Source organism: Periplaneta americana, chromosome 4, assembly GCF_040183065.1.
Source record: "Periplaneta americana isolate PAMFEO1 chromosome 4, P.americana_PAMFEO1_priV1, whole genome shotgun sequence".
NCBI classification, from domain to species: Eukaryota; Metazoa; Arthropoda; class Insecta; order Blattodea; family Blattidae; genus Periplaneta; species Periplaneta americana.
In genome coordinates this window covers 198,074,772-198,097,141 of record NC_091120.1, presented here as the reverse complement: position 1 = coordinate 198,097,141, position 22,370 = coordinate 198,074,772, and the positions used below count along the sequence as shown (strand labels likewise).

At 35.7% G+C, this 22,370-nt stretch overlaps 1 protein-coding gene across 1 annotated transcript in view; it reads right to left on the bottom strand.

The window, feature by feature from the left end:
- The window catches only part of LOC138698564 (zinc transporter ZIP3-like), a 529,444-nt gene that overhangs the window by 399,095 nt on the left and 107,979 nt on the right, over positions 1-22,370 (bottom strand). The window lies entirely within an intron of this gene.

Below are 22,370 nucleotides of genomic sequence, written 5' to 3'. Positions count from 1 at the left end.
AAGAATACCAGACATTCGGAAAGTTATTTGCTTCCATAATAATGAAAGATACTCTCTCTCGAGCCAATACTGAAGAGAACCACGCATATAAATGTCTACACCACACCGTCATTAAATATATGAAAAAAACCCAACCCCACTTGATTAATAATTATAAAAATATTTGATTTTTAATAATATTATTATCTTACGTAAGTTTTGTAGCTTTCAGTAACATACTATATATACTATATAGCAGCCATTCAGTAAAATATAGAAATAAAAATCTAATTTAAGTTATTCTCTACATCTACTTATATAACCCGAAAACGTTTCATTTTCATATTATCAATATAGCATCAATATGTATAATTAATGAAAAATAGTCACATCATGGCATTAACTACAATAATACTGTATTTCATTTGTAATGGTAATAATGTCATCGAACCACCTCACGTTTTGTAGTTTTTAATATCCAATACACAGCTGTACCCAGAAAATTACACACCACAGAATCGAACCTATAAATTATTTTTAGTAAGTTAATTTTTTAATAACCAAATTAATTTGAGCACTAAATATGTCAGCATTCTTGCAGATCATGGCCTTCGTGTAATATTGTTTACTGTAGTATGTGTTTTGTTTTATCCTGAAATGCAACACGGCCGACTTGATTCTCGCTTCGCTTCTCCTTTACAAAAAAGCGAAGGGAATACCAAGTCGGCCGTGAATGCTATTAGCTAGTTCTCAAAACTGACGACAGATGGATTTTGGAAAATAGGAAAATTATGTTTAAAAATTGACATTTCACTGAAAACTACTATTTTTCCGAAAAACTTTGAGTTCCAAGTTTCAAAATGAGGGGTCATTTATAAAAATCCGTCCAGCCATTTTCCCGTAATTTCCATTACCAGTTCAAATTATATATATAGATATGAACTACTCTTGATTAGTTTTATGAACAAATAATAAACGCGTTGTGAGAAAGTTCGTAAATAGCTACAAATTTCTCTTTATAAAAATAAGAAACAGTAATTTTCTGAAGGCTTTGGTTACTGTAGCAACGAAGCTGGATGTTAATACTGAAAGGGAATAGTCAAGTAAGAAAAAAGGTAGGAAGGTAATCTCATTTCAACTTCCGAGGAAGAGAGACGAATGTAACACACAAAGTGAAAGAAAGGATAACATCATGTTTTTTGTACAGGATGTGTTATGTCAGAAACAAGAACATTCAGTAGTCCTTAAGAACTTCAGAGATGAGAACGCTATGAACGTTAGCTGGAAAATCAAAACTTGGCGGGATTCCAAAGAAAAAGATAAAAGGAAGATGTAATCAGTTGTCGAGACGTCGCAACGCTTGCCTTTTGATTCAAAGTTCGCGTGCTCGAGTCCAGTATTGAGCTTTCAATTTTTAATAGAGAATACAAAGCCTTAACTTGGCTTCTTCGAGGGGTAATGAAGCACGAACCTTAATGAAGTTATTTATTTATTTACTTACTCTTTACTTTATTTTATTTTATTTTATTTTATTTACTCACTCACTCACTCACTCACTCACTCACTCACTCACTCACTCACTCACTCACTCACTCACTCACTCACTCACTCACTCACTCACTCACCTTATAATCTTTGGACACAATTAGTGTTTTAAATGTCATCAACTTTTATGTCAATGAAAGTCAGAGTTAAATATTTTTAATTCACCCTTGCTTAGGGTAAATATTTAAGTATTTTATTATATATTTTTATTGCCATTTCTTCCACATTTTAACCCGTTTTTGTTGATCGACAAAGGTAAAGAAGCTTATTCAGTGAAGATGCTTAGCGGAGTGAGGTGTTCGCGGAGGTGAAGAAACTTAGTGAGGTGGAGATGCTTACGGAAGATAATTAATAGGAAATTAACATGTTCAGGGAGATGTAGATGCTTAGGGAAGTAAATATTCTGAGGGATGTACGTAAATGTTTAGGAATGATATTTCTTTAGCGAATTCAAGATGCTTAGGGAAGTGAAGATGTTCATGGAGGTGAAGAAACTTAGTGAGGTTAAGATGCTTAGGGAAGATAATTAATAGGGAATTAAGATGTTCAGGGAGATGTAGATGCTTAGGGAAGTAAATATTCCGAGGGATGTAGGTAAATGTTTAGGAATGATATTTCTTTAGCGAATTCAAGATGCTGAGGGAAGTGAAGATGTTCGTGGAGGTGAAGAAACTTAGTGAGGTGAAGATGCTTAGGGAAGATAATTAATAGGGAATTAAGATGTTCAGGGAGATGTAGATGCTTAGGGAAGTAAATATTCCGAGGGATGTAGGTAAATGTTTAGGAATGATATTTCTTTAGCGAATTCAAGATGCTGAGGGAAGTGAAAATGTTCATGGAGGTGAAGATATGAAGATGGGCCTACCTAAATATGTGAATTCTTAGAGAATAAAGATGTTCAATAAGGTGGAAGTGCTTAGGGAGCTGATTATACTGTACTTAGGGGTGTAGGTCTTAGACAAGATATTCCTTAGCGATTTAAAGATTCTTAGGGAAGTAAAGATGTTCATGGGGGTTAAATGCTTAGAGAGGTGAATTCTTAGAGAATAAAGATGTTTAAGTAGGTGAAAATGCTTAGGGAAGTGATCATACTTAGGGATGTAGATGCTTAGGTAACATATTTCTTAGCGAATTAAAGATGCTTAGGGTAGTGAAGATGTTCATGGAGATGGAAGATGCTTATGGAAGTAAATATTCTTGGAGGTGATGATGCTATGGTAAGCGTATATTCTTAGGAAAGTGAAGATGTTTTGAGACGCTTGGGGAAGTGAGGTTATTTATGAGGTGTGAGTAGAAACAATAAATATGGCGATGAACATCAATGAAAAATGCATGAACATGGAGAAAATAACTTGGAAAATACCTGTACTTGTTCATTACATAAGATTAGCATTCACCAAAGAGTTATTAGCATGTCTTGCACAGCTTTTTGTGATTCTTAGTTAAACCAGCAAAGTCATGGGAATTGTGAGCATGTTGCTGTAGATAGACCTCAGATTTGTAACGTACGTCAACCACTGGCTGTGTTCCTTTCGTGCATGATTTTCAACGCTTTCCAATATATACAGTACGTACCTAATGGATTTCTTACACGTGTTACATTGACCATCTGTTTCATGAAAGAAAAATGTGTCACAATAACTACTACTTCGTTATTTTATGGAATTAAAAAAGTAAACTTCAATATTGCGATTATATTCGGTCCATTCACTTAGTCCATCGAATTATTTGCCTGATTCAAAGGCCTCAAATGTGAGGGTTTCTAGTGGATTTTCATAATTTATTTACTACTATATTATTGTTCTCCTTCTTGTGACATGGTATTTCTGATGTAGTCTGAAAAAGAAAATTTTAATTATTTATGATGACCTAAGATATTCTGTTTTGAGTTTTGAATATTTGCTTGACTCGATGTATGCTCCAGTCACTGGAATTAAACAGTCAATCCATATGCGTGAACTTATGTAAGTTGGTATTGGAAGGCTTTTTTTTTTAAATATCTCTTCGGCGTCTTTCAGTAAACGGAAATTTTCTACGCTTTCTTACGAGAGGTTAAGGAGTTATTTAAGATAAAAGCTTATAAAAGTACTGGTGATTCAGTACTACGGAGGAGATACTGTGAATGGATTTTGAGTAAAGTGTATGGTAGTAAAATTGATCCTAATCTCATTTTGTTTTCAGAGGAAGCTTGATTCCACTCACATGAATTCGTGTGGAAAACAAAGCTATGCAGTTTCAGCTTCTCCTGGCGTTATGGGGTGAGTATAAAATAAAAAAAAATAAGAAAGTATCATTTTGTTAGTCACTGTAATACCGCAAGTTTAACCGCGAAATCTTGCTGCCGGCCGGGAGCATACTCTCCTCGGCTCGTGAACTCTATGCCGCACTCACGTTTCATAGATAAACCGCTCATTCAATATATGGATGGGTGTAGAATTAATTACATTCACTTGAAACATACAGTCTATAAATGAGTTTCGATAACTTATTCTTTGTATTATATTATAAGATATGTATTTTATGTGTAAGGCTGAGAGAGGAAGTTTATATTTTTTTTAGGTTTATTTATAGTTGCTTTCATTGCGAGATCTTATCGTGGAATGGTTCGTTTTTGATAGCTTATAGCAGTCTTGCGATGGTCAGTAGTACTTTCGGGCGAGAGCTATTTTATGCCCGCTGCGCGCGCGCGGAGCTCTTTTACCTGTAAACATTGCTAAAGAATGTACAGATCTTAGAACACAGCGCATCATGACGGAACGGAAGCGCTTAAAGCTTTCAAGGAAGAGTGGAATATACAATATTTATGCTTCGAACATGGCGATGAAGTCCAGTGTTTGTGTAAAAAAAATATCATTTGCAAAAAAAGCAACATAAAACGGCATTATGAGACGCAACATGAAAAAAAATATATATAGGCATTATTCAGGGAAGAGAGAAATAAATTGGTTTCGGAATTGACATCGAAGATAAATTAATTTACATTTGGGTCAGTAGATAGTATCTAGATTCCTTTTATTTCTTTATTTTAAATGTATTGTTGATGTTTTATTTGTTGCTTGTTTCTGAATATTTACTTTTATTAGACTACGTGTTTCTTTGTTGTCTAGGCCTAAATCCGGCACTGATTGCCAATGCCCGAAAATGTGGAGAATTCAGACATAGTTTCTCCAATTTTCCTGTGATAAATAAGAAAACAATATACAGACTCGTAGAGAAATTTAAAGAGAGATTGTCGGTTCAAAATAAGAAGCGTCGAGTGAATAATCGGGTCTTAACTGAGGAAACATGGGATGAAATAGGTTTTTGATTAGAACGAAGCCCTCAATAACCTTTCCGCATATTAGCCCAGGAAGTAGGGATGACGGAAACCTCAGTTCAACACGCCACTAAATTGTTGAAGTTAAAACCGTACAAAACCCGTGAAAATGAACTACAGAAAGTGTCCGAAAATGTGCTGAAGCGATGTTCAGCATGCTTGAATGCCGAAGGTCACCATTTCCAGCAATTACCAAATAAAGTAAATATTTTATTTCAGTATTATGAGTTTTATTTTGCCTCGAATTACAGTCACCGTTTGGCAGAAGACGGGCGACACCCGGTAGTGAGTGGACATCTTGGCTCGAACTCTCTGTATATTTTGATCTATAGTCCCGTCGCTCTAATTTCCGGCAGCCAATCGCGTTGCAGGTCGGCTACATTTAAACGTGTGCGTCTTGTGATTCGCTTATGAAGACGTTATCCATTTCTTAAGGCTCGATAAATACTTAATATAATCGCCCGCCATTTTAGCTCTTTCGTTGGCGTTCGCAGACAGCACACGAGGATGTTATTTGCCGCTCAATTATTTGCTGAATTACAGTGCGTTTGATTTATTATAATAGGAGCTACGACATGATAATGTTTAACGGTGTGGCAAATAGATTCCTCGTATGGTAGCTCGGGAACGAAAGAACAAAAATGGCGAACGATACTACCTACCTAGACTTTATAGAGCCTTCACTTCCTAAGACTTAAGCAAAGAGGCGGAGTCACGCCGGAAATAACAGCGTCGCGATTACACTTCAAGAAAAACTGTAAAGAGGAGTGGTCCTGGAAGTTTCATAAAGAAAACTGAAGGGTAGACAAATGAGCACAATTTATAATCAGAGTCGTCCATTTTTCTTACACGAGGTAGTGACAAATTGAATAGCATAGGGAGTATTTTCATCTCCAAAAAAGTTTTTGTTAGATAAATTATCTGCAGAATTGGGAAACTTCTACATGCGAACATTCAAGGCTTAATCAGAGGATTTGCTAGTTCGGCAGGCAAAAATTAAGAGGAGGGAAAGCGGCTGGGAGAGCAGAAAAAGTGATTGGTTGGGTTCGCTCTGACATCTGCACCTAATTTCTCTGTGAAGAGCAATGGCGTGACATCGGAGCCCCGCCAATTTCTTGCTAAATTAGATGACTTTTAACTGTTGCTGACGGAGACGCGCAGCGAAAGGCTATCCCTCCCAGTACTGATCTCGATTCTGTGTCACACCTCTTCCCCCCCCCTCTCTCTCTCGCTCTCTCTCTGTCTGACCTCACCGCCTTAATCTTTCTAACTTGCTGTCGATGAACGACAGATATTAGAAAACTTCTCACTGCATTTTATATTATAACTACACTTTTCCAGATGTATTTCAGAATGCATCATTTGTATATCAGATAAATCGAATGTATTTCAGAAAGCATCATTTGTATACCCATATGAGATAAGTCAAATATATTAGAGAAAGCTTAATTTGTATATACATGAGATAAGTCAAATGTATTTCAGAAAGCATCATTTGTATACCCATATGAGATAAGTCAAATATATTAGAGAAAGCTTAATTTGTATATACATGAGATAAGTCAAATGTATTTCAGAAAGCATCATTTGTATACCCATATGAGATAAATCATATTAGAGAAAGCTTAATTTGTATATATATGAGATAAGGCAAAAGTATTTCAGAAAACATCATTTGTATACCCATATGAGATAAGTCAAATATATTAGAGAAAGCTTAATTTGTATATATATGAGATAAGGCAAAAGTATTTCAGAAAACATCATTTGTATACCCATATGAGATGTCATATTAGAGAAAGCTTAATTTGTATATATATGAGATAAGGCAAATGTATTTCAGAAAGCATCATTTGTATACCCATATGAGATAAGTCAAATATATTAGAGAAAGCTTAATTTGTATATATATGCGATAAGTCAAATGTATTTCAGAAAGCATCATTTGTATACCCATATGAGATAAATCATATTAGAGAAAGCTTAATTTGTATATATATGAGATAAGGCAAAAGTATTTCAGAAAACATCATTTGTATACCCATATGAGATAAGTCATATTAGAGAAAGCTTAATTTGTATATATATGAGATAAGGCAAATGTATTTCAGAAAGCATCATTTGTATACCCATATGAGATAAGTCAAATATATTAGAGAAAGCTTAATTTGTATATATATGAGATAAGTCAAATGTATTTCAGAAAGCATCATTTGTATACCCATATGAGATAAATCATATTAGAGAAAGCTTAATTTGTATATATATGAGATAAGGCAAAAGTATTTCAGAAAACATCATTTGTATACCCATATGAGATAAGTCATATTAGAGAAAGCTTAATTTGTATATATATGAGATAAGGCAAATGTATTTCAGAAAGCATCATTTGTATACCCATATGAGATAAGTCAAATATATTAGAGAAAGCTTAATTTGTATATATGTGAGATAAGTCAAATGTATTTCAGAAAGCATCATTTGTATACCCATATGAGATAAATCATATTAGAGAAAGCTTAATTTGTATATATATGAGATAAGGCAAAAGTATTTCAGAAAACATCATTTGTATACCCATATGAGATAAATCATATTAGAGAAAGCTTAATTTGTATATATATGAGATAAGGCAAATGTATTTCAGAAAGCATCATTTGTATACCCATATGAGATAAGTCATATTAGAGAAAGCTTAATTTGTATATATATATATATATATATATATATATATGAGATAAGGCAAAAGTATTTCAGAAAACATCATTTGTATACCCATATGAGATAAGTCATATTAGAGAAAGCTTAATTTGTATATATATATATGTATGAGATAAGGCAAAAGTATTTCAGAAAACATCATTTGTATACCCATATGAGATAAGTCATATTAGAGAAAGCTTTATTTATATATATATATATATATATATATATATATATATATATATATATATGAGATAAGGCAAAAATATTTCAGAAAACATCATTTGTATACCCATATGAGATAAGTCATATTAGAGAAAGCTTAATTTGTATATATATATATATATATATATATATATATATATATATATATATGAGATAAGGCAAAAGTATTTCAGAAAACATCATTTGTATACCCATATGAGATAAGTCATATTAGAGAAAGCTTAATTTGTATATATATGAGATAAGGCAAATGTATTTCAGAAAACATCATTTGTGTATATGAGATAAGTCAAATGTATTTCAGAAAGCGTCATTTATACAGGGTGATTCACGAGCATTTACCGTCCCTTACGCAGCTTATTTCCGAAGATTTTCTGAGCAAGAAATGTCATATAAATAGCCTATGTCATCTCAATACGCGCACACATACATACAACATTGACATCAGAAACTTTAGGGTGGGGATTTTAAGAAAATTATTATTAACCTCTTCTAATGTGTTGTACCTAGAACTATGAACCTTTATATTCTAATTTGTAATAGTGTGGTAATGGTCTGTGATTTTTTTTTTTCAGATTTTTTATGCATCCAATTTTTAAATCATGCACTACTATGTTATGTACCTTTTTTTATTGAAACTTCTTAATGAAACAATCTGAAATTTTCTTTGTTTACTAAGAGAACATAAATATAACATATTATGCAGAACTCTTCCATGTCTCCTTTCTTTTATATTTTATAAAATGTTTAATTTTAATAGAAAAAAATTGGATTACAAGTTAGGTTTCTTTGTAATGTAAAAAATAAGACAGAGCATATTTTATGATTCTTTTGCAAGATAAAGTGAATCTGCTCAATAAACGCCAGCATGCAAAGTTTCATCCAATAATATCGAATGGTTTGTGAGAAAACGGTACACAAGTATTGAAAAATGTAAGTTAGGGTAAATGCGGGCAATGTTTAAACATAATTCTCAGTATCTTAATGTCCTTATGTTGTTTAGTCAACTGTCCGAAGACAGATCTGGACCTCATAAGTAATACCAACATGGCACCATTTATGAGGCAACTAGACCAGGAGATAATGGGGTAGGTTGGCCAGTTTCTTTCCCCCTCCATTGCATACATCACTGACTAGAAACATATTCCACTAATCAGACTTGAGATGTACACAAACAATTGTTCTTCCTCTGACACATACCGTCAAGTGAGATGTACTGCCTGATATTAGAAAACTCCTTATATGTCTAAAAATTGCAAATAATACTTGATCAGAGCCGAATTTGGCCCTCAAATTTTGAGAAAAAGTTCTTGAAACTATTCCATTTCATTTTTTCTTTTTTTCATTACATTTATTATATTCCATAGATCTTATATTAACAATGAAGCTTTAAGACATGGAACAAGTCAAAATTTTACAAGATAACAATTACAATTTTTACCATTTCTTTATAATTTTTTGACGAGATGTAGTGACCCCGAAGATTCGCCAACAGAATACCTGGCATTTACCTTATACTTTGCGAAAACCTCGGAAAAAAACTAATCACGTAATCAGACCAAACGGGGTGAAGTGAAATGAGGCCGAGGACTCGAATGTACTATTAATCCTTAAATTGACAAAGTATCCTATAGGATACAGCAGGTTAATAGGCTATATGCTACAATTTTAAAAGAACAATAGAAAGAAAAAATTTGGTAGGAAAATTAAAATTTCACAATACTGTCTATATATATAATTTGAACTGGTAATGGAAATTACGGGAAAACGGCTGAACGGATTTTAATAAATGGCCCCTCATTTTGAAGCTTGGAACCAAAAGTTTTTCGGAAAAATAGTAGTTTTCAGTGAAATGTCAATTTTCCTACATAATTTTCCTATTTTCCAAAATCCATCTGTCGTCAGTTTTGAGAACTAGCTAATTGCATTCAGGAGAAGCGAAACGAGCATCAAGTCGGCCGTGTTGCATTTCAGAATAAAACAAAACACACACTACAGAAAACAATATTACACGGAGGCCATGATCTGCAAAAATGCTGACATATTTAGGGCTCAAATTAAATTGGTTATTAAAAACTTAACTTACTAAAAATAATTTACAGGTTCGATTCTGTGGTGTGTAATTTTCTGGGTACAGCTGTGTATTGGATATTAAAAACTACAAAACTTGAGGTGGTTTGATGACATTATTACCATTAGAAATGAAATATCATTGTAGTTAATGTCGTGATGTGACTATTTTTCATTAATTATATATATATTAATGCTATATTGATGATATAAAAGTTAAAAGTTTTGGGGTTATATAAGTAGATGTAGAGAATAATTTAAATTAGATTTTGATTTCTATATTTTATTGAGTGGCGGCTATGTAGTATATATAGTATATGTTACTGAAAGCTGTAAAACTTACGTAAGATAATAATATTATTAAAAATCAAATATTTTTATAGTTATTAATCAAGTGGGGTTGGGTCTTTTTCACATATTTAATGGTAGTGTGGTGTAGATATTTATATACGTGGTTCTCTTCAGTATTGGCTCGAGAGAGAGTATCTTTCATTATTATGGAAGCAAATAACTTTCAGAATGTCTGGTATTCTTCATTGAAAATAAATCTGAAAATGTTTATTTGAACGTCTAATGAACTTATTTTGCAGCATTTGCTGCACAAGTCACTAGTATGCTATAATTTTAATAGAACAGTAGGAAGAAAAAATTGGTAGGAAAATTAAAATTTCACATACTACAATACCCTATTGTACAACATATAAAAATATGGACATTACGATAGTTGTTTTCTTTACGGTCCGACACGATTTAATAAACTAGTGTGAGAAATGAAGCTTTTCCAAGTTAAAGGTTAAATAAGACGCTGGTATCTTTTGTGATTTCTTTTTATCATTTTGACCTAATTCTCATCTGAAGATGATCATAAAAACTTAAATCAATTAAGAGAGTCCATCATATTGTTGTCATTTCTTTGTGGCAAACTAATTTACACAGCGTCGCAATTCAAGCATTCTCTTAGCATTCGACCCAGGTCTAGGCACAGCAGCCTATCATTCCACACGTCTGCAGCTGTTACGGCAAGCATTAATTAAAACAGTTTATTGTGTGTTTATTTCTGCTACAGCGATTTTATGCAGTGACGGTTATAAAAATTTTAAAGCCTGGAGCGCTTATCGGTCTGGGTTTTCCGGCCGCTTGCCTGGTCGTTTCTGTTGCAGAAAAAAAAAGCTTTGATTATCCGTTACGACCGCTATTACCTTTGTGCAGGGGTTGTGATAATTTACAGATAGCGTGAAAAAAATCATTGACTGCGTATACAACAGTTTATCGATAGATCAGGGCTCAGTTCAGACATTGTCTGTTGCTTATACCGAGTGTTAAAAAAATTCACTCTCAGACTTTAGAATAGATGAAGAAGACCAAAACAAATATCTTCTGTTAATTTTTATATTTGTTTACTTGGCTATTTAACGACGCTGTATCCATTGCTAGGTTATTTAGTGTCGATTGAATTGATGATAGCGAGGATTCGCCATAGATTACCTAACATTTACCTTACGGTTGGGGAAAACCTCGGAAAAACACAACCAGGTAATCAACTCAAGCGGAAACCGAACCCACGCCCGAGCTCAACTCTGGATCGGCAAGTAAGCACCTCAACCACTGAGCTACGCCGGTGGCTTTTTTTTTTTTTTTTAAATAAGCGTGGTATCGGAATCTATATTGAGTGAGTACTGAGCATGCGCAAGTGAAATATGACAATAGAGAAGGAGATCAAAGCACATGTAGGGATTCGTAACAAGCTGTTTTTTTACGGTGATGGGTTGTTAGCCCTTCTCCCAACCCTCAAGCTGGAAGACCACCCCTTATCGGCTGTCCACGACTGCTTATTCAATATATTCGCAGCTATGCCTGTTATTATTCGGTTGAGAAGCTTTTGCCATCTAGTCTGCTGTCAAAAACCCTGAAAGTTAGAATTTATAAAACAGTTATATTACCGGTTGTTCTTTATGGTTGTGAAACTTGGACTCTCACTTTGAGAGAGGAACATAGGTTAAGGGTGTTTGAGAATAAGGTGCTTAGGAAAATATTTGGGGCTAAGAGGGATGAAGTTACAGGAGAATGGAGAAATTTACACAACTCCTATGAAATCCAGACGTTTGAGATGGATAGGGTATGTAGCACGTATGGGCGAAACCAGAAATGCATATAGAGTGTTAGTTGGGAGACAGGAGGGAAATAGATCTTTGGGGAGGCCGAGACGTAAATGGGAGAATAATATTAAAATGGATTTAAGGGAGGTGGGTTACGATGATAGAGACTGGATTAATCTTGCACAGGATAGGGACCGATGGCGGGCTTATGTGAGGCCGGCAATGAACCTCCGGGTTCCTTAAAAGCCATTTGTAAGTAAGTATTAGTTAATGTTAAATGTCGATTGGTCTGTGATATCTGATGTTATTCTGTGGATGTCTGTACTGCATTTGATAGGAGTGTTCCCCTGAAGACCACAACTTTATTATTATTATTATTATTATTATTATTATTATTATTATTATTATTATTATTATTATTATTATTATTATTATTCTCATCATCATCATCATCATATTACACACAGGAAACAGTTTTCGTTGTCTGTTGTTCCTATAAAACAAAAGCACATAAAATCTCGACCATTAATATTTATTGTATAAAAACAAACGAATCGTAACAGAAAATTTATCGGTGTTTTGTTTAATACCGTAACGAAATCATTTGAGATTTAAATTTACCCTCCCAGCACCAACTCTATTGCTGGCAGCCGAATTTATATTCATACGAGTATGAACTGGGTGAATGGAGGCCTTGCTTTACCGCATCACTAGGGTTACCGCTGGCATAAACAAGAGAACGCATGAATAACCCACAAACCAAAAGTCCGAGAACAAATAATAAATGCAGGCTTACTTTGTGACGATAATAACTATTATTTATTTACAGTGTGCACACATCTTCCTGTCCCTAAAGTTTTACCTTCCTTCACCATCTGGTCCAGTTATTCCAGTCATTTTTCTCTCATTCCTATTCTGACCTTCAGCATCTATGAGTTCTGAGGTCTATTTCTGTGTTTTAGATTAGATTAGATTAGATTTAACAGGGGTGTTCCTTCCTGCCCAAGCACTGCGACCTATAAGATCTATTGCGCATCCCCGTCTTTCATCCCTTTCAGTCCAAAAGTTTCAAGTTCTTGATGAACTGTATCAAACTTTGGACTGGGACCTTTGAGATCTCTTCAAGTTTTGGAAAGTGATTCTCAAAGAAGAGAGATCTTTGTTGCGCAAGCGCATTACAAACGCACAGCAGATGAGTTACTGACTCATCTCTTTGTGAACATCTTATACACAGTGGGTCAGTAATAAGTCCCATCCTGTATAAGTTTTTCTTCAGGACACAGTGTCCTGTAAGAAATCCTGTTGCCCAAGAGAGCTGCTTTTTGCTGTCTCAGCAGCTCATTCGATTTTGTCCTTGCAAGACCTTTGATAAGGGCCTTGCTGTGATTACAGCCCTTAATTGAGTTCCAGTAACTAATATGTCGTCTGTGAGCCCAATCCCTGATGACCTGCTTAATTGGTCTTGAAGATAGTCCCAACACAGGTTCTGGTCCTATAAATGGGGTCTCAGCTCCATCTTTAGCAGCCTCATCCGCCCTCTCGTTTCCGTGAATCCCTGCATGTCCTGGTACCCACCTTAGATGAACCGAGTTAGTGTTTGCCAGTGTCATGAGGGTATTCCGGCACTCCAGTACCAGTTTCGACTTAACCAAAGGCGATTCAATCGCCTTTAGTGCCGCCTGGCTATCAGAAAGTATAAGGATGTGTCTACCTGAATAGCCCCTCCTAATACTTTCCCTTACACTGGCTAAGATAGCAAAGACCTCAGCCTGAAAGATAGTGGCGTATTGACCTAGGCTAAAAGAAAGTCTGGTACCATTGCCACACAATCCAGCCCCGGTTCCTGATTTGGTTTTGGAGCCATCAGTATACCAAACTGGGCCCTTATTGTTAACCAGTTTAGTCCGGTCCTTCCATTCACTACGTTCTGGGTAGGTAACTGTGAACTTTTTGTCAAACAAAACCCTTGGTTCTAAGATGTCAGTTTCCATGCTCAGGGCATCACCGACACTCCTATCCCAAGGGAGTTTGAGATGATTAAAGTGTTCAACATTGAACACCTTTGTCTGACGGCAAATTCTGTGAAATGCCTTAAGGGCCTCAGCTTCAATCCAAATATGCAGAGGAGTGAGTCCTATTAGCATTTCAATTGCCGCTGTAGGAGTCGTTCTGAAGGCTCCCGTTACTGAAATGCAGAACACTCTTTGCAACGTGTTGAGTTCTGTTCTACAGTTCCTTAATTTAACTCTTGGCCACCACATAAGTGCAGCATAAGAGAGTATAGGTCTAACCATAGTAATGTATATCCTAGGTTTTAGACCCCATGTTTTGCCAAGCATCCTTCTACAGGTCCAAAAGACCCTGTATACTTTGGCTATGCAATAATCTAAATGATCTTTCCAGGTTAATTTCTTGTCTAGAATAAGTCCAAGGTATTTAACCTGTGAAGAGTATGGCATTCTTTCACCGAAGAGTGTGGGTTCCCTAAGGTTCCCCACAGATCTCATCCTTGTGAAAGGTACCAGTACCGTCTTGTTAGGATTAACAGAAAGCTTAGTTCTGTTACACCAATTTTCAATCTTTTTCAGTGCTACTTGGAGCACGTCATTTCTGTGTTTAATACGGAACGTTTTTTTCTGCGTACCACTCGAGAAACATTATAACAAAATTACGACTAGTGTCCTGCAATGTTCGAAACCTCAAATACTCAAATTCTTCACATCCCTAAATACAACTTATCTGATATTTCAATATAAAATCCTCATTAAGTGTTCCACATCCACTTCAACTTATTCATGAGTTCATGAGAATGTATATTTTTTTTCTTCAGATTTTTAAAAAGGATTAGTTAGGAAAAATTAACGAATAAAAGTTTTTGGCCTGCCGAATTTTTTATTCGGCTCTCCTGTAAACAGTTCTCTCACTGTAAAAGACAAACAGAATCCCAGGTAATAATGAAATATAAATTGATAATGAATTATAAATTGAGGGAAAGAAGACAGAGGACGGACACTGGAAAGTTTTCTTTTCTCAATCGTACTATCAGGGACTGGAATGCTTTACCTGCAGACTTACTACAGGCTTTACCAATAACCAAAAATGTATTTAAAAATAGGCTTAAGGACTTTACTAATAGATGGTAGTATATTATACACACTATTTAAAGGGTGTAATTGATATCTTGTTATTTGAAGTATTCTATCAGTGGGGAAGTGTGTGTTGTGTCAGTGAAGTCTATTGTGTAAGTGAAGTGTGTTGATGTCGGTGAAGTGGCTGTGCAAAGTATTTGAAGAGTGAAATGGTTAGAAGTATTAGTGAAATCAGGTAGAATCAGTGCAGTGAGTGAGTTGACAGCGAAATAAGTGTAGTGCTGAAAGGTACTTGTGCAGGTATGAACCTGTCACACTCGTGGGTCTTAGTTCGAACTTAGGGTTAAGTTACAAATTAGATTTACTTTTAATGTTATTTTAAGTGACCATGCTTCATTTAATTTAGGATGCCCCTTGTTATTATTATTATTATTTTATCATTATTGTTATTATTATTGTTATTATTAATTAATGTTTTTATTAGTTGTGTTTATTATTAATTGTCATTATTGAGTGTAATTAATTACCACTGCCACCGGGTATATACCCATTTGCAGTGTGAATAAATACATACATATTCAAATATAGGAAACTTCTTAAACAGAAAGCACAAATGCAACAAAATGGTACTTAACGAAATTAAAAAATAACAGGAGAGAACTTTGTACAAAGAATTCTAATTGCGTAATGTGTAACAATACATGGAATACAGCTCTAGCATCCACACTGGAATATTTATAAAACTGAACAAGCGACAGAAACGTTAAAATGAAACGTTTGAAGGAAATGAAGGGGTGGGTGGAAGAAAGTTGGGGGTTGAATCAAGAATTGAAGACAAATAAAACGAAGAAAGTCACGAACCAGACTTGTAAACATAGGGAGGAGTAACCTAACCGAAGGTAAACGCAGTTCTAGAAGTTCTTACAAAAGATGAATTCATTCAGCACCAGCACTCGCATTCTGTATCAACAAAGAAGAAGAACAAAAGCAGATACGAGTACAATACCGCCTCCTCTGTTTTCAGTCCGCAGTGTTTTCCACTCGTTGACATCCATAATTAAAAGTTCAGAGGTAAAGTCTGCTCAAGTTTTGTGCAAATACTACAGTATGGTAATTTCATAACAACTTGAATTTCTCCTTCCTTACTGGTAAAAAGTAAACGAGAAAATGAATGAAACGTCTCGTCAGATTAGTGGAATATTGCGGGCGGATATGAAGCTACGACGCTATGAATATGGAGTAGTAATTCTGGTCTTTCTAACGTCAGGCTAGGAGACAAGCAACTGTATTCCTGGTGGAGTAAAAAGGTCAAGTTGTCCCCGAAGGATACGAACCACGCCTGGAAAACTTTCAGAGACCGTTGGGGGAGCGGAAGTGTGCGGTCTGGTATCTCCCTGGGGAACAGGCGTTGAGATGAGTAGGACTGCAGAAATTTGCTGGCGAAACATTTTACGAAGGGGACCCGAAACTACACGGAGTGCACCTGCAATGTTGTGCTGATACTATTGCTACTTCTACTACTATCGATAGTACTGCTATTCTCGTTTCCATAGAAATTACTAACTAATAGGCTACTATTAATACTATTACTGCCAATACGATATTACTACTGTTACCATTGTTGCCATTATTCTCACCTCTGTTACCACTACTGTCAGTGACAGGAACGGCCCGTCCTTATGTGCTACAGTGCTACAGCACAATGATAATTTTTGCTCAAATAATATATTTGTAATACCACCATAATATTTGATCTGTCATTTGACAATTTTCCGTGGTTATGTTCATGAGGCGTTATAAAGTGTTTAGTCTTCGCTCTTCGTTCTTTGGTGCCTCAGGGGGTTCGTTGTGCTACTCAGAACTCCACATGAGAATGTAGACAGTTATGCGCATGTGCGAAGCTGAAATAACTGCTCTGATTGGCTATTTTTACGCGGGAAGTGCTGTAGTCAGCTTCAGCACAACACAGCTTGGAGATTGCAAAAGTAAAGCGTAACGAAAGAATGCTTGTTTGTGGAAGAATTCGGAACTATGTACAATGTATTTGGTAATTCAAGTGTCCGACTGCTGCTGCCATCTACCAATTAAAATTGCTGTCAACAGCTATACTATACTGAACAAAAGAGTGTTCCAGATACAACTTGGATTTGTATACGGAAGACCTGACTTCCGAAATATAGATGGCTGTTCAATTGTCACAATACATAGTCTCCAACGATTTACAGGATCCATTCTGTGAAGTAACGAAGTTGTTAAATATTTTGGTTACAACACTAATGACCACTGCTGAGCCAGAAAGATGTTTTTCTTGCTCGAAACGCATAAAAACATTTTTAAGGAACACTATGTCCTAGGATCGCCTCACTGCTCTTGCAGTACTGTCAATAGAAACGTATATGATGTCCAAGATGGAGGGGTTTAACACCAAATGACAAGTTCTGCAGTACGAAAGAACGTCGTGTGGACTTCATGTTTCATCACTAGGCGAGACTCCAAATTAAGATAAATACATATAAGTGTAGGCCTATACAGTAGACCGGTATAGAGATTGTAGCACACTCATTATTTTGACCACCAGCCGCTACTGGTCGGTGATGAATTCACTACAGTCGCCGCAGTTACCACTACTGTTACCATTGTTGCCATTATTCTCACCGCTGTTATCACTACTGTCACTACTGTTAACACCATTGTCACTGCTGTTACCACTGTCGTCATTGCTGTTAACACTACTGTCATTGCTGTTAACACTACTGTCATTGTTGTTAACACTACTGTCATTGCTGTTAACACTACTGTCATTGCTGTTAACACTACTGTCATTGCTGTTAACACTACTGTCATTGCTCTTAACACTACTGTCATTGCTGTTAACACTACTGTCATTGCTGTTAACACTACTGTCACTGTTGTTAACACTACTGTCACTACTGTTAACACCATTGTCACTGCTGTTACCACTGTCGACATTGCTGTTACAACTACTGTCACTGTTGTTAACACTACTGTCATTGCTGTTAACACTACTGTCATTGCTGTTAACACTACTGTCATTGCTGTTAACACTACTGTCACTGTTGTTAACACTACTGTCATTGCTGTTAACACTACTGTCATTGCTGTTAACACTACTGTCATTGCTGTTAACACTACTGTCATTGCTGTTAACAATACTGTCACTGTTGTTAACACTACTGTCACTACTGTTAACACCATTGTCACTGCTGTTACCACTGTCGACATTGCTGTTACAACTACTGTCACTGTTGTTAACACTACTGTCATTGCTGTTAACACTACTGTCATTGCTGTTAACACTACTGTCATTGCTGTTAACACTACTGTCATTGCTGTTAACACTACTGTCATTGCTGTTAACACTACTGTCACTGTTGTTAACACTACTGTCATTGCTGTTAACACTACTGTCATTGCTGTTAACACTACTGTCACCACTGCTCTCAGTAATGCTACCATTACCATATGTATTGTATTGATTAAGGCTGGTTGATTGGAAGAGAAGGCCTTATGGCCTTAACTCTGCCAGCGAAAATAAAACATTATTATTATTATTATTATTATTATTATTATTATTATTATTATTATTATTATTATTATTACCTACCACTACTTTCAGTGATGTTACATTACTGTCAGTGATGGTACCGTTACTGTGAGTGAAGTTACCACTATTGTCAGCAATGTCACCTCCATTGTCAGTGATGTTACCACTAATGTTATGACTACTGATACTGGTGTTACCACTACTGTCAACCACTGCTATCAGTGATATTATCTGTACTATCAGTAATGGTATCACTAATGCTACTGATGTTACTCCATAGCTGTCAGTGATGTTATAGTTACAACTATAATTTCTACGTAGGGCTTTAAATCCCTAGAAGTACTTTAGTCGATGTCAATGTAGGAACTTCTTTCTAGGAGTGGCACTAAATGACACAAGTTGGGACTCCAGTAACTTGTGTTCAGCATAACGTCATATTTCAAATAAGACAGAACAGTCAACACCTGTGGAGTAACGGTTAGCGCGTCTGGCTGCGAAACCAGGTGGCCCGGTTTCGAATCCCGGTCGGGGCAGTTACTTCGTTGAGGTTTCTTATGGGGGTTTCCCGCAACCCAATTTGAGAAAATGCTGGGTAACTTTCGGTGCTGGACCCCGGACTCATTTCACCGGCAGTATCACCTTCATTTCATTCAGACGCTAAATAATCTGAGATGTTGATACAGCGTCGTGAAATGTCCTAGTAAAAAAAAAGACAGAACAGAATGCCTCAATGAATGAACATAATATCATTGTTATCCCCGGTATTTCAACTTCAAAAATTGAATGATTTTGAAGAGTATGACGAACCATGAAAATAACAATGTCTGAACAAAGAAAGGATCGTTTATAATAATATAACATAAATACTTGATTCTGGGAAGAGAATCCAGACAAGCGAAACTTGGACAACAGAAAAATATAAATAAAGTTGAAATCAGACCAAGGGGTGTCGTTAATATCATACTGTGCATCAGAGGTCTGCATCGGACGTTTTCGCTCGAGCGCCAAGTAGTTCATAGCATAATCCGATAGGTAGCGCACATGCATGATGGGTAAAATTGTCGCGAGCGATAAATCCTCGAACGGTATAAGACGAGCGTTAGACATTCGTTCTTGTTACAGTGATGAACTGCGTAGTAACATCATAGATGTTTATCATTTCAAAACTTTGCAGTGTTTAACTAACCTCTCCATAGTACAACTACAAAACTTGCTTTAAAATGTAATATAAATGTTGTAGGTAAATGTTCCCCCCCCCCCAACACACACAGGAGTGATTTTGTTTTTGCCATCTCTGATAGATGTTATTGGATGTAAATGTAATTATTATAAACGGAGAACACAATCATTATAATGCAAGAAATGTATCAAGTTTTCTAGTAATAATAATAATAATAATAATAATAATAATTAGTGTATCAATCTTTGCGTCTGTAACAGTTGTGCAGCATGATTATTCGTTTTATTATATTATCTATGACGTTATCTCTGTACTAATATTGTTATTAATCTACTGCTATATCAATAATATTTTGTAAAACGTTTCTACATTGTCGCAGTATATAGGCGGAACACTATGTATGGACCTATCATATTATATATGTGGTAAATCGAATATTGAATAATTATTAATTAGCAATAATAACTGTATATCGAAGTTTTTCATACTATTTTATTTATAACTTCATGTTCCTGTTTTGGTACGTTCCATTAAACGTTTGTCATAAACGCAGAAAATAAAGCCTTATTTTTACCGTGTGAGCAAAACATATGTGTATCTTATCTGTCGCCTTCCATACAAGATAAGACATGTTGGTGAGATGACCTTGTACTGTGCTTCTATTTATTACGAGCGTATCACGACCGATCTTATCTCACTCGAGCGTGAGACATTCGACCGAGTTCAAGCGAGCGATTTAACTCCAATGGAGCACTCTGCTGTGCATTAAGATGAAACAAATTGAACGTATTTTGGTAAAAATATACTATTCGGAACTATCGTAACTATTTGTCAAAACAATGAAAGAATAAAAGGAAAAATAAACTTGGAACAACAGAATAAAGTATGGCTTGAAAAATTGTAACTGCATCGTAATTCAAGAGTCTACTCCTGAAGTAAGAAGAGAAGAAGAAGAAGAAGAAGAAGAAGAATATAATAGCGAAGCATTCGCGAAATTCCCACGAGAATTATTTACTTCAGAAGATAGGAATTTTCTCCTGTTGAAGTAATCGAGATGTTCAGGTGATGCAATTTCCTTAATTTATGTCTTCAGCAGAAATCGACGCGTGACGGAAGAGGCAGATTTGCCGAGATTCTGCAGAGCGCCTCTCTTGGAATTACCAGCGGTTTTCCATAAATACCTGAAGCCTGTTAGCCTTGACCCGCTGATCCATATCCTGCAGTTTGATTCGAGCTCTGCAACCGTTGACGAAGACTGATTTAGAATTCCCTCTGCTCGCTTGCTCCTGAAGCAATACAATGCAATTTCTCGTTGTCAGGACTTCCATTAGTGTTGAAACGCATTCAGGGAATGCTGACGATCCGGACAGCACTAAATCAAGGCTAGACGTAAGTAAACCTACTTTCACTTCGCTGCGAATGTGGACGTAATTTTCTCGATCTGTCACTGGACGGATGTACGTACTTTGTCCAGCCTACGACGCTGGTCTTCCACAAAAGAAAGTGCAGGACATTCCAAAGGCAATAAGCCAAACATCCATGCCGCTAGAGAGATTAGAACCGATGATTCTTGACACCCACAAAAAAGATAAACCGCCATTTCTGCCTTTATGTTGTAATATCATCTGTCATGTATTGTCAATAGTAATATGCGTTACAAGAGCGGTATATTGAAGTTTTCATGTTCGAGGAAAAGTTTGAAAAAGCGAAACGTAGTTGAGCTTTTTTAATTTCCGAGAATTGAAAGAAAACATACCGCTCCTGTATCGTACATTATTTTGTGCGAAGATCGTTTATTACATACCTGAAATAGGAATTTCTAATTAGTTGCAATGAAATCTCCATCTTGGTTTCCGTTCAATGACGGCAATTTTGGAAAACAAAAATATCTATCTTCAACATTGTTGCTTTAAAATGTTTTCTGTGTTTACTATACTCCAGCATGCCGTGATATACGTCTGTCTTCCCCCCCCCCCAGTCTATGATGAGTCTGGGATCTTGTTGATTTTTTCACGGTTTCCTTAATGTTACTTGCATCATGAATGCAGTAACTTTAGTGGAGTTGTAGAGTTTACTTAATTTTTGCAAATATTTAAAAACAATAATTAACAGTGCAATTTAGGTGAAATTGCAGTGGTAAGTTTCAAATTTATAATTATTACTGTATTTAACGTCTCTAAAAATAATATGTTAAAAGCCTAAAGCAGTAAAATCAATATGTCACTTAAGCTGTAAGAAGAGGGAAATTGTTATGTGTGTTAGGTTGGGAATACTGAATGTGGAATTTTAGACTTTCCGCGGATTGGTGCGGAAACCAAGGAAATACGCACGATCTCGTACAAATAAATATGTGATGTACTCCGTAACACGTTATGTTATGTAGTATGTCATGTATAGGCCTACAATGATGCTATATCACATATACAGTATTTCTAGTAGTATCATATCACGTATCATACAATGTCAAATCCATATCACTTATAGCATATTATGACATATCAGGGGTGAAAAAAGTGATAGAATAAGCACAGAGATGGTAGGCCTAACGGTTGTAATGCCTGTATTCTGTTTGGGGTGAAATTGAGTGGTCATCATTTTCTTG